Raw genomic sequence first — 12,074 nt, forward strand, 5'->3', positions numbered from 1 at the left:
AGAAGCACCCATTATTCGTCTCCTGAGAGGGTTAGGGGCCCATGATTTATTTTTCCAGCCATGACCTCACCTTAACAATATGGCCCTTTTCCTAGCCTCAAACTCAACTTTTCCCCCCACCACTCCTCAGATTTGTGTGCATCTATTTTTGGACTCTAATTTCCACCATTCCACTGGTAAGTCACACATATATATATAACTGTGGCTGTTTTTTAATATGGAAAAAGGAAAATAACTGGGCCATACCTACAAGGGTTCTGGCTCTCTAGTTGGACAAAAGCACAGTGTTTAGAGGTCTGATGCTGTTGCACCAGGATGTTAGAAGTGACACTTGTTCATCAGCTTGGGCTCAAGTCGCCTCCTGTAATCGCCAGGGTGTTTAAGAGACGAGCCACAACTGAGAATGTGGGACAGACCCAACACCCAGTAAATCAACTGACCTGAGAAAAGAATGAACAGATTAATTAGAGCCAACATGAAGACTATTACCAATACTGCTCCAAAAATATTCTTATACTAACATTAAAGCCACTTAGTCAGAGTTTTGCTTCTCTTTATTGTTGTGAGTGTAGTAGGTCCGCACTCCTCCCCCTGAGAAACCCCTTCTACCATTCTTAAATACACATTTCTATAAGCGTGCTTTCTCAGGGATTAAGATCTTTGGATTTTTGGTTATTTACTTTTCCATCTAGCTCAGATCTTCATCATTTTATAAAGTTTGGTTATATTTAGCATTTAATATTTTTGTCATTAATCAAAATGTGTCTTAATGAAACCAGTCCATAGTTCCTGCCTGACATGTCATACCAGGCAGGTAAAAAGTCTGGCCCTTGACAGATGGAAGCTCGAGACCAAAACAAGGGCTGAACTGGTCCCAATCCCATTAAAAGCCATGAATGGATGCTTCACTGTATAAATATTGCTCAGGGGCGACACTGCAATTAATGCACAAACACCTTAACTCATGACTTTTGCCTTTATTTTAGAGGAGGGGGTGCAGGCCTACGCATATGACACAACGGCACCTACTGATATGTTTCTGCTTACAATTATTGAAAAAAAAGTTATTTACCACATTAATGCTGGGTTCATAAATGGAGCAAGGAGGACTAAAGTCACTGCAGTATGTTGGCTTTAGAAACCTTATGGTTTCAATTATTGTACCTTTCACCAACCGTGTGTATTCAACGCAGCCTCATAAACTTGTGTTGTTTTAATTTTGGTCAAATATCGGTCAGTGTTCTCTTCAAAGCTGTTACTTTGTGACTGGAATAAACTCAAAGAAAGCGTCACATTTCGGTCGAAAAGAAAGAAAAGCTGAACTGGAATAGCTGATTATTCACCGATGTGTCCATTCAATTAGCTGATCAAGTTGTAAATGAAATGTCATTCATCTTAAACGCTTCCTCTTCCACTTTGAATAGCTGTCAAATTTGATTCCATGCCACAGAGGGAACTAAATGCCCTAAATGGATTACGTGGGATCAGCGTCACTCACTGGTGTAGAGTCAGCAGACAATACAATTTTACATGGAACTCCTCAAAAGGGATTCACTGCAGTGTAGTACATGTAGAGCACTGTGTGAAGCACTAGTATTTTTATTCAATAACCTACATGCTGTTAAAATAAACATGGACAAAATGACTGGGTCTCAAAAGTGACACATCAGCTTGATCACCAACTGGTGGCTGGCTGCATTAAAGGTCATAGACCCTGCCTCCTCCATGTTAGCATGGGACATGGTCCTTCTGATAGGTTTGGTCTAATTTGTTATATGAACAGATTTTGAAATGTTCAAACTGGTGTGAACTGATCAATGGAAGTGAACCTATTCACTTTCAAATCTTGTGAAAACTCAGAATAACAAATGTTGGTAAAGAAGGAGCATAACACTTCTGCTTCTCCTTACATAAACAACAAAGGCAGATGTATGTAGCTGCAACCCCTCCCTCAATCTGACTCAGCGAGATTTAAAGCAAGAAAACAGGCAGCGAGCGGGAGGCGAGGGGACGGGAAGAGAGGAAACCTGGAGTCCATTAGTGAGCATTTTATTTAGGGAAAAAGCTAAAGCTATTATTAGAACTAAAACCCAGAGGGAAACAACAACAACAAAAAGTGCATGCTTCAAAGAACACAAGCAGATGTAAACATGACATAATACCCTCTATAAATAAGGTTTCCGTGCTTCCGCACTATTGTTTGGTTGGATTTGTTCTACTTTGTTTGTTCCCTGTTCTACTGTTACAGATATTACAGCTGCTTCTGTACCGTGAACCTAACTGACTCTCTGGCTCGAGTGAACCTGGAGAGGAACCAGTTCAATATGAATGGGAAAAGGGGGGAAACAGAGAGAGGAGGCAGGAAGAAAAGGAAGAAAAAGAAAAAAGAGGTAGGACAGAAAATATCCAAACATTTCCAACACTAACATTACAAATAGAGGCCACCCTGTCCGCTGAAATGAACAGCGATTTGGAAATATGTGTGTCTGGGGAACCAGTGAGTCACTCCTGGAAAGGAATAACACAACATGGACTTCAAAGGAAACGTACGATCCGCAAGTTCTGCTGGTGCTTACTTGGTAGAGTATGAAATGTTGATTTAAGACCAAGAAATGAAGGCAAGAAAAATGTGCTTGGCAGGGTTGCCTCACAGATTTCTCCTTAATGGAGCTTTCAGAGCTCTGGCAGAGCGAGCTCAGAGACATGGGAAGAAGATGCAAGGATGGCAAAGAGAGGAGGAGAATGGGTAAGAGACTGACAGAAAGAAGTTTCAGAGAGAGAGAGAGAGAGAGAGGGACAGAGAGAGAGAGATTTAAAAGAGAGAGAGAGAGAGCTAGTCATCTATCTTTGGCTGTCGCTCACGCCCCAGCTGCTGCTGGTTCAAAGTACGGTCACTGGCAGGGAACCAGCCACAGCTCTGTGAAAACACCCACACAGCCACTTCACATACGGAGGGAAGCGAAAAGAGAAACAGAATGTCTTTGGAACAAATGAAAGTCTAAAACTCAAACCCTGTGTCACATAACTGTTGCTGCGGAGCTACAAGAACGCCAGACCCAGACTGGATCAGAAAGAGTCTTTTTCTGTGTTTGATGAGGGCCAGCTGCCAAAGTCAGTGTTTAACTAGCCAGTTAAATAGAACACTGAATACCAGGTAAACTGGGTTAAATATTTTTTAGTAAATGTCCATGCCTGCTATCATATTGGAGAAACTCAAAGTTTAGTGGCACGAATACATTTTCCACCTCATAAGTGTCAAATTTGCACCAAATGTAACCCATGCGATTCAAAAAGTAGTGTGCAAAGATATGTTATGTAGCCTTCAGTGTCATAAGTTATTTCACTTTGGTGGTGGTTGAGCTGCATCATCGAGATCACGTGGCATAATCTACCTTATCCCCAAACCACAATATATTGAAACAATGCTGCAATGGATGGATTCTTATTCAATTTATTGTCATTAACATTCGATACCTGAAATGATCCTCTCCTGCACTTCTAGTTCTGTGCCAAATTTATCTGGGCCAAGGCCTGAGGGATAAAGTTCATGTGCAGTGGAGCCAGATGTGCAAAGGTGAGTGTGTTGATGAATGCATTTCTCTGGAAACATGAGTGTTATCATATAAATGCATGTGCAAACAGTGTGTGTGTGCAAGTGTAGGTGGGGCTCATTGGGTGAATCTCAACGATAATACTCCAGTCACGCGAATAAATAGACTGTCTACATTTATGGAGTAACAGTTTAATGACACTTTGTGATGCATAATGACTGTATAAACCTCAGCTATTATTGTCAATTAGAATACACCTACATGCTTAATTCTCTACAAAATTACATCCCGAGGGCAACAACACCCTTTGATAGAACGCTGTCTTCTCTTTAATTAGGTTTGAGATCATGTCTAATCAACAGCGTAGCCTGAGAAGGTAACACTGACTTATGCTCAAGGTTGCATAGTATTAAAAGATGCAGGGTGTGCGAAAAACTTAAAAAACATATATTTTTCTATTTCAATTCGCAAGACTAAATCTCTCACATACAGCGACACCTTAGTCGGTTAGAGAGCTAGAAATGAAAAAATACTTGCAATGCATGCATGATGCTGTCGTTATTAAATTCTACCCACAGATCTTGGATTGGTGATAATGAAATATAAATAAAATCTCTCAAAACCCACTGCGTATGCTCATATTACATACAAATGACAAAAACAGATATTGAGGATCTATGCTGAATGTGTTCCACTGAGCTCTGCACAGGGGGAAGAAATGTTCTTTCTAATAGGAAACAGAGAGTGAGCCCAGCCCTCTTACTTCCTGCCACAGGCCTGATTCATTGATAGTATAACAAATATCAGGTAGCAAACACAGCTGAGGAAACAATAGTTACAGTAAACAGTTTGCATGACATGGCCATCTTTCTTCTCAAGACCCGACTAACAGCTACTATGATTAAAATCCTGCACAGACTGATTCAGTCAGAAACGAACGATAATGTGTGAAAGACTTGAAGCAACAACAAACAGGTGGTGGAATGAACAAACAAGTTGTCATATCTACGTCACCATTTTCTTTTTATCAACAATCACATGAGCTGAAGAACCAAAATATTTGCTGGTGTTAAACAAAAGAGATAAAATTCCTTTTGCAAATGTTCTAACGTCCCCAGCACCATCGTCACGGATGTTGTGAAAATAGGGTCCAGACATTTTCTGTAGTTTGCATTTCACATACGAGCAGGAGATTGTGCGGGTCGGACACCTTCATAACAACAGGAGAATGTCTTTAACTTTCAGGGTGGCATCTGGGTGGAGCATGCAGTGGGTAGTACTTGATGCATAGATTCTGTCTACTGCATGTTAGAAGTCATCAATGCCCCCGCCCACTTTCTGCAGTATCCTCAAATGGCCTCACCGGAACATTTTACAAGTGGGCTGGCAGGAATAGTTCCGGCAGCTTAAAATTGAATGACATTTTTTAAACCTACATGAAATCCAAACTCCTCCACAGATATCATGGTGTTGAACATTTTCTACTGGACCTTAAAACGCCATAAAAGCCATAAATCTTCAACGAGGTAGCTTAAAACATTTTTGTGTCGTCTAGATATGTGAACAGCCCAGTAGTCGTAAATTCAAACCTTCTTCACTGTGTATGAGACACTGCCTTTGCCATCCAGGCCACAGGGAGCTGAGCAGGTACAGTGAACCATATTCCTGCTGATGAGATAAGCAGCAACCAGGCTGCTGAGTGTGTGTATGTTTGTGTTGGTGTGCTCCGTCGGTGTTAGTGTTAGTGCTCAAATCTACGCACGCATGCACGATACGACCATGACTCAGGAAGGTGTTGTTTCCAGCGTCGAGCCAAAGCCCTTTTCCTGCTTAGGCTGGTGTATTGGCAAAAGCGAGGTCTGACTTCCTGTCCTCAGGGATGAGGGATCGGAGACCCCGGGACAGGATGGCTACACGCCCTCCACTAACGTTCACTGGGCAGTTTCGTGGGAGAAGGAACATGGAAACTTGCACACACACCTTTTTTCACCTTCCTGTCAGGTGCTCACTCAGAGGGGAAGCATGAAGTGGGCTGGGTTTTCATTAAACTATAAAACGAGAAGACGGGCATGATGAGGCGATCCAATAGGAAAAGGAAACGTTTCCCCCACTGTGACTATTATTATCTGTGCAGGAAAAAGAAATTGCAATCGTATTATCAAAGAAACAATTAAATTATGGTGCCATATCATGAAGTGTATTGCTTCTATGGTTGCCTTATAGTTTAATATAACTTAATGTGTTCAAGATTGTAAAAGAACACCTGACATACAATGAGCCATACACCCACGTCTTCATGGGCGTTCACGTGGTTGTGCCGGTTGCTCTGCTGCACGCGGGTACATGTGCGGTAACCAAAGGCACGGTGATAGGCACATGTGTTTCAGAGCTGGAGGACATTCCTGAATGCCACATGAACCCTACCAGGACATTAAAGCTCTGCCTAAACAGACAGTATCCCGCCTCTAAACCCTTATTAACTCCTACCAGTGCACGGATTAAGTCCTGGGATCCAGACAGCTAACAACCCTGTATGCGTCTGGTACAAGCTGCTCACCCATTCACAATGCTTTATGACTGGCTACGACTCAGAGCCTCCTTCCACCACCTCCCGCAGGGGGACATTAGCAAAACAAGTGATTAGTTAAAGGGGACAGAAGTGGGGAGAGGGGGAGAGCGCCGGGGGGGGGGGGGGAGAGAGAGAGAGAGGTGTATACGAATAATAAAGACATTTTGACTAAGCACATTATGTGCACTTACTGAGGTCTTATACAAAGGGTGAAAGGTGAAAATGGATCTTGAGGTTATTTTGGCCCACTGACTCAAAATTCCGAGTTGTTTTACTTCGTTAAAAATTGCACAAACCCCCCAAAAAATGTATTATATTTGGGATGGATGAAGTGGTAGATATCTGCTGTAGTAAATTAGCAATGTGAAATACCTGTTTGACTCAGATCACAGTTTCGATTGAACACAAAAGGGTTAAGGGGGCCAGAAGCATGATGTGCTGTGAGTTTCACGTGCACAGAGTCATGGGCCAGTACACAAAACGTCCCTGGGTGTGAGGTCAGTACATGTCACGACTCACAAATGAGCACTCATGAGAACCTGCAGCAGACAATACTGACAAAATAAAAGGAGAAAACTGATCAAATGAAGTAAGTAATCAACAGTGAGTCAAATTTCAGGATACACTTTTTACTTAAGAGTCTGTTTTGTCAGTGGGAGGGATATGATGCAAGTTTGTCACTTTCGAGTCAGCAACTATCTTGCAATATATTCCAGGGTGTGAGAAAATGCTTCACAGCAGATCTTGCACAACCGTGTGTTGAGATTCCAGTCCACAGTTGCAGAATGCCAAAGATAACGAATACAAAATAGAAAAGGTAAGGTATGGATAAACATTAGTGGTTGATGATTTTAATCTGAGGATGTTGGTGCAGCACTTAAGCAAGTAGGTCAGACTCAGTAGTGCATCCCCCTCAAAGCCAGACTTGACCTGTTACCGAGATTTCAAATGTAAATGAGAAGCACAGCAAAGTGCACACTTTACACCAAATATCTGAGAGAAAATGGGTCCCCCCCCCCCCCTACACACACACACACACACACACACACACTGTATGACAACTGGAGCACAAAGCCTGAACCACAGCTGGTTACAAAACCAACATTGAGTCCAATGTATAGTAACAGAATACTACACTGTATGTTTTGCCTCTGTAGTCCCTTGTGGTCAGAGACGTGGCTGTAAAACAAATCTTCTTATCATATAACCAGCAGACCTCACAACTAGTGCAGTAATTTCTCATTTTATTGTGCTAATTATTAATCAGCCTGAACGTGGGAGTGGCCTCTTACAGACACACAGGAGTTTGTTCAAATACCTGTTGAGTGTGTAGCAAAGAGAACATTGAAGCCCTGAAACTGTTGTCTCACATTGTTCCCATGTTGGCACAATGTTCCCTTTGACTATTGATTTTGTGTTCTGCAAGTTTATCTAAAGTGATGAGTGCTGAACGTAAATGAAAATGCTTGTCTACGCCGGTATACACATATAAATTCATGCACACACACTCTTATCTGGTTTTATGGTGTTGAAAGTATGAAATAACATAATTATGGCCAAATAAATCATCCACAAGCATTGCAAGGAGGCTGTTTCATAACCCCATCAGCACGCCTGTCTTGCTTCCAGCAGGTTTTTTTTAAGGACACATTTTTGCCGAAGTTGCATAATGGTCCCAGACAGGTTAAAAAACAGATGACCAATTAATAAAAATGTCTCCTTGTAGCAACACAACAGCCGCTCCTCTGACCAGTTCCAACCGGTCCAGACCAGTGCAGCTGCAGGTGAGAACATGGTTTGTTTGTGTGCATGTTGGAGTTGAGGATGCCTTGTGAGTGAAAACTCAACTCAACTCTCTCACGCACTCACACAATCTCTCTCTCTCTCTCTCTCTCTCTCTCTCTCACACACACACACACACACACACACACACACACGAATATCAAACTGACACTCAATTTGCCATATTGCCGCACATTACTATAACCATTGTTGTAAATTTCTCCAGATTACAAATCTCACACAACTTATTTTCCTCCATAAATATATGTGTGTGTGTATTAGTATTAAAATGTATTTATATACATGTATGTTATATGATATATTCATAATACAATATTCTGCAGAATTTAATAGTCTGAGGATGAATACAAGTTCCTTAATCATTTCCTTTTTTGTCTATATGTGGTTTACTGCACTGAATGTTGGGATGTAATCAGGTGCATGATAGTTGTGCCTCCTCTCCCATCCCAGCTGAGATCACAGCAGGTCCAAGCAGAGCGAGCCGACGCCCTGCTCAGGCAGGGGTAATCCTGAGGTGATGACACTTCAGTCTGGCTTCACAGGTATGATGACAGCAGCACTTCTGCACAGGCTGAGCTGAGATATGGTTATGTAAAACGTCATGGAGCACGCATGCAGATGGCTTCCTGTTTACTGGTGTCTGTGAACAACTTGTACAAACTCTTTACCCTCTATGAGTGGGTGTGTCTGTGCGTGTACTGCAGCCACCAGCAAAATTATTCAAAACAATAACTATTATAATACGGACTTTAACAAAACTATCAGAGAGCGGTTATCTGACCTTACTGGAGACTATGCATGCAAGCTCCGAAGGATTGTTGTCACCTTCGAGATGAGAAAGGTTAACAAAACAACAAAACAGGAAACGTTCAGTGTCGCCTGGTAGGTTTCAGCAACTTGTGTGTTATTAAACAATATCAGAAACTGTTGAGATATATTTGCTGAACCAGATCTGTTCAGATGTGGAGGTGTGTGTTTTTGAACTGGATGCCAACTGCCTCTCTATCCCCCCAATGGTTGCTCTGGCAAAAAGCAGTGGTTAGACAAAGTGAGGCAGCTGCAGAGGACAAAGGTTTCTCTAAATTGGGCTCAAAGCAGGAGAGTTTGGTTCTGAGGAGTTTGCTTTGAGGCTCATGTCTGTCTGTTTTTTACCTTTGGATACCTCGGCGCCATTTCACTATTTAGTGGCAGACAAGCAAGTGCGTAGTATATACAAGCACTGAGACGCACACAAATACATTCCCATAATGATAGGTACAGACGTAAACACTCAAACCCACACACATGCTCCCATGCAAACATACACACAGTAATGTATGACTTCCATCCCATGCAGCCACCTCCTCTCATAAAATGATGCCAGCATTCACTCAGGAGCCAAAGAGGGTGAAAAAAATTACTTGACATTTTAAATTTCAGTAAATTCCAGCAGTAAAAACTACAATATTGAAATGGCCATGAAAGCGTGCACTCACTCATCTGTTTGGATACTTTTCTAAAGTGTGTCAGAGCTGCAATATAACACAAAGAATACTACACTTATGAGATTTGTACAAACTAAAGTTCAGAAACAAGCAACTTTTTTACGAGGTTCAAATCAACACTGCAAACAGACGCACACTCAACCTGTTGTTCAGTTGCAGCACAGTCGCACTGCGAGCACAAGAATAGCTGCTCCGGCTTTTATACCTCTGCAAAAGGCAGAAGTAGACCATGTGACAGTGGAGTGACATCTTGGGGTGGTTTCCCACCACGCCCCACTGAAGTGATGTGAGGCACTGAGGTGATTTTCTGCGAGCATAAACTTCTGCTTCTATCTTACACAGCGATCTAAATCAGTGGCAAAAATAACTCTGACCCCTTGGGCCCAACCCTAGGGTTGCTCCACTTCCTGTGATGAAAACACCTCTAGCATAAAATCACACATCTGTCATGAGAAGTGGAAATGGCACCTTCTGAGTCAAGTGGCGAGCAATAAGACAATATTATGAATGGTTAAAATAAATGTTGTTTAAACATTTGCTTTTAAATGAACAGGAATAGATGCCTTGTTTTCGCCCCTCTCCATTTGTTTGTTGGATGTTTAACCTTCATCGTCAGTAGGATTCTGCAAAAACTAATGAACAGATTTCCACGAAACGATGGATGGGGCATGGGCAGAGAAAGAACTTATTTGAACTGGACGAAGATCCAGGAACCACGTTCTCCGACAATATTTGTGATATTGATTTGAAGTCATATTGTCCATACACTATCAGACATGCTGAGCCACGGAGCTGAAATTTGAAATGAGCAGATAACAAGGTAATAAAGGAGGTGTAGTGTCATAGACCAATCAGCCACCACATTCAATTACCAGTTACCTGCTTTCTGTCCAGGCTGATACATTTTTTTTCTTCCAAAGCAGCAATGACCAACATTTGGTATCCAGTGGATTTGCCACGTAACCTTTGTACCGCACACATAAACACCACTGTGGTCTCTCCTGTTCAAACACGCCAGCCACTCTCCTCCAAAATCTTACATCAGAAATTGCATTCACTTTCAATAACTGGAAGTGTATGCGATTGTTAGGAAATGTGGCAACAGTCACATGACATCGCGAGCAGACTATTAAACTGAAGCTCAATCCGTCGGGGTTTTCCAGTAGCAGTTTACTGTACACACCTCATAGAGCTTCAGTGTACACTTGTTTCAGGGAAAAGGTTCAGCCTCACGGCGCTTTGCTTCAGCTTCAACCATAAACGTTTCCTTTGAGCAGTTTGGCTCAAACTACGAGCAGCGGTGTATTTGTCTGCCAAAGAGAGGAGTCTCCTACGGGAACACTAAAAGCCAAACAAATTAAAAGAGATTGGGCAAGATTACATCCCCAAAAAAGCGGCTTTATGGATGCTGTAAAATCACGGCCAGGCACTACTTGTTTGTGTGCGAGTTAAAGAGCTGCTGGCAGCTGGTGGTAAGTTGTTGTGAAGATACCGGCCAAGTTGCAGCAGGAGCTCGAACATTATTGATCTATCTGGAACCGCGGAGGATTGTAAGAACCAACAGACAAAATGCAAACACACATGCTCAACTTCACTCATCCATATTCCTCTTCTGCAGCCTATAAACCTGTCTGCTCGTGTCCTTTCTCTCCACAACTCAATGCTGCTGTCTCATGGCATCAAATCTTCAACCGTCAGCTTGATCCTGGGAGGACTGCCAGAGACATAAAGCAGGTGCAGAAATCTGGCTCACACCACACTCGGCGGTTAAGGAGGCAAGGTTGCGGTAATGGCTTGCTGGCACGTGTCAGTTTGGCTGCTCCACAAAAGACCCAAGTTACTTAAATGTCACAGCTTTGTAAGGCCACATTTATGTCATCCAAAGGCTCGCCGCTGTTTTTCCAACTCTTGCATATCCAGGAAAACTCAATTCAGGACTCATGTTATTGCCAGCAACACTTCACTTCCCACTCACCAGGTTCCTCACATTCACACCTGCACTATTTATGACCTGTATTTAGCTTTTTGTCACTGGCGGAATTTTTTTTTTGTTGGTCACCATGGAATCCAGATCAACCACATGTAGGACATCCTGAGTGTGAAAGGACACAATTCACTCTTCCTCTTTAACATGCTGCATTAAAACATTGTACAAGTCTCCCACATGATAGACAAGAAGCTGCTGATGCAACAGAACTACAAAGACACGGGCAGCACAGGTAGTATTAGTGGGCCCTCTAGAGGCCTGATGCTTGCGCTCACACCACGCACAGCTGTCAATAGTTGATGAGCAGCTGTACCAGTCTAGCAGAGCAGTTGTGAGGCATATTGTTATTAATTCAAAGCTTCTTCTCTGGCCTTTTTTCCTCAGTTCTGAGCCCAAAACATCACTGGTTTCCTGTTCAAACAGCTGCAGCAGTTCACAGCATCATCAGGCATCACATGTGTTCAATGTAAGAACCAGCAGCACCTTGAACCTCCACAGCCTCTGTTTTTATTTTCCACGTGTCCCCATCCAACCGCAAGCAGTGCCAAGTGCCTTCTCACGGCTGTCTAACTTATGTTGTAGTCCATCAGATCTAACTGTTACATAATCATTGGAGTCTCTTCATGGATGCACAGTTGCACTCCCCTGCAGAGGACTGGTTGAGTGATCTGGTATCGGTG

The 12,074-nt window shown here is 42.6% G+C and overlaps 1 long non-coding RNA gene across 1 annotated transcript; it reads left to right on the forward strand.

Moving 5' to 3' along the window:
- The first annotated feature begins 2,941 nt into the window (after window positions 1–2,941).
- On the forward strand, window positions 2,942–8,465 carry LOC128445412 (uncharacterized). Its single transcript, XR_008339457.1, has 4 exons — window positions 2,942–3,154; window positions 3,503–3,574; window positions 7,847–7,904; window positions 8,374–8,465. It is a non-coding gene; the product is annotated as an uncharacterized LOC128445412 (long non-coding RNA).
- Window positions 8,466–12,074: the final 3,609 nt, after the last annotated feature.

Source organism: Pleuronectes platessa, chromosome 8 (assembly GCF_947347685.1).
Source record: "Pleuronectes platessa chromosome 8, fPlePla1.1, whole genome shotgun sequence".
Lineage (NCBI taxonomy): Eukaryota > Metazoa > Chordata > Actinopteri > Pleuronectiformes > Pleuronectidae > Pleuronectes > Pleuronectes platessa.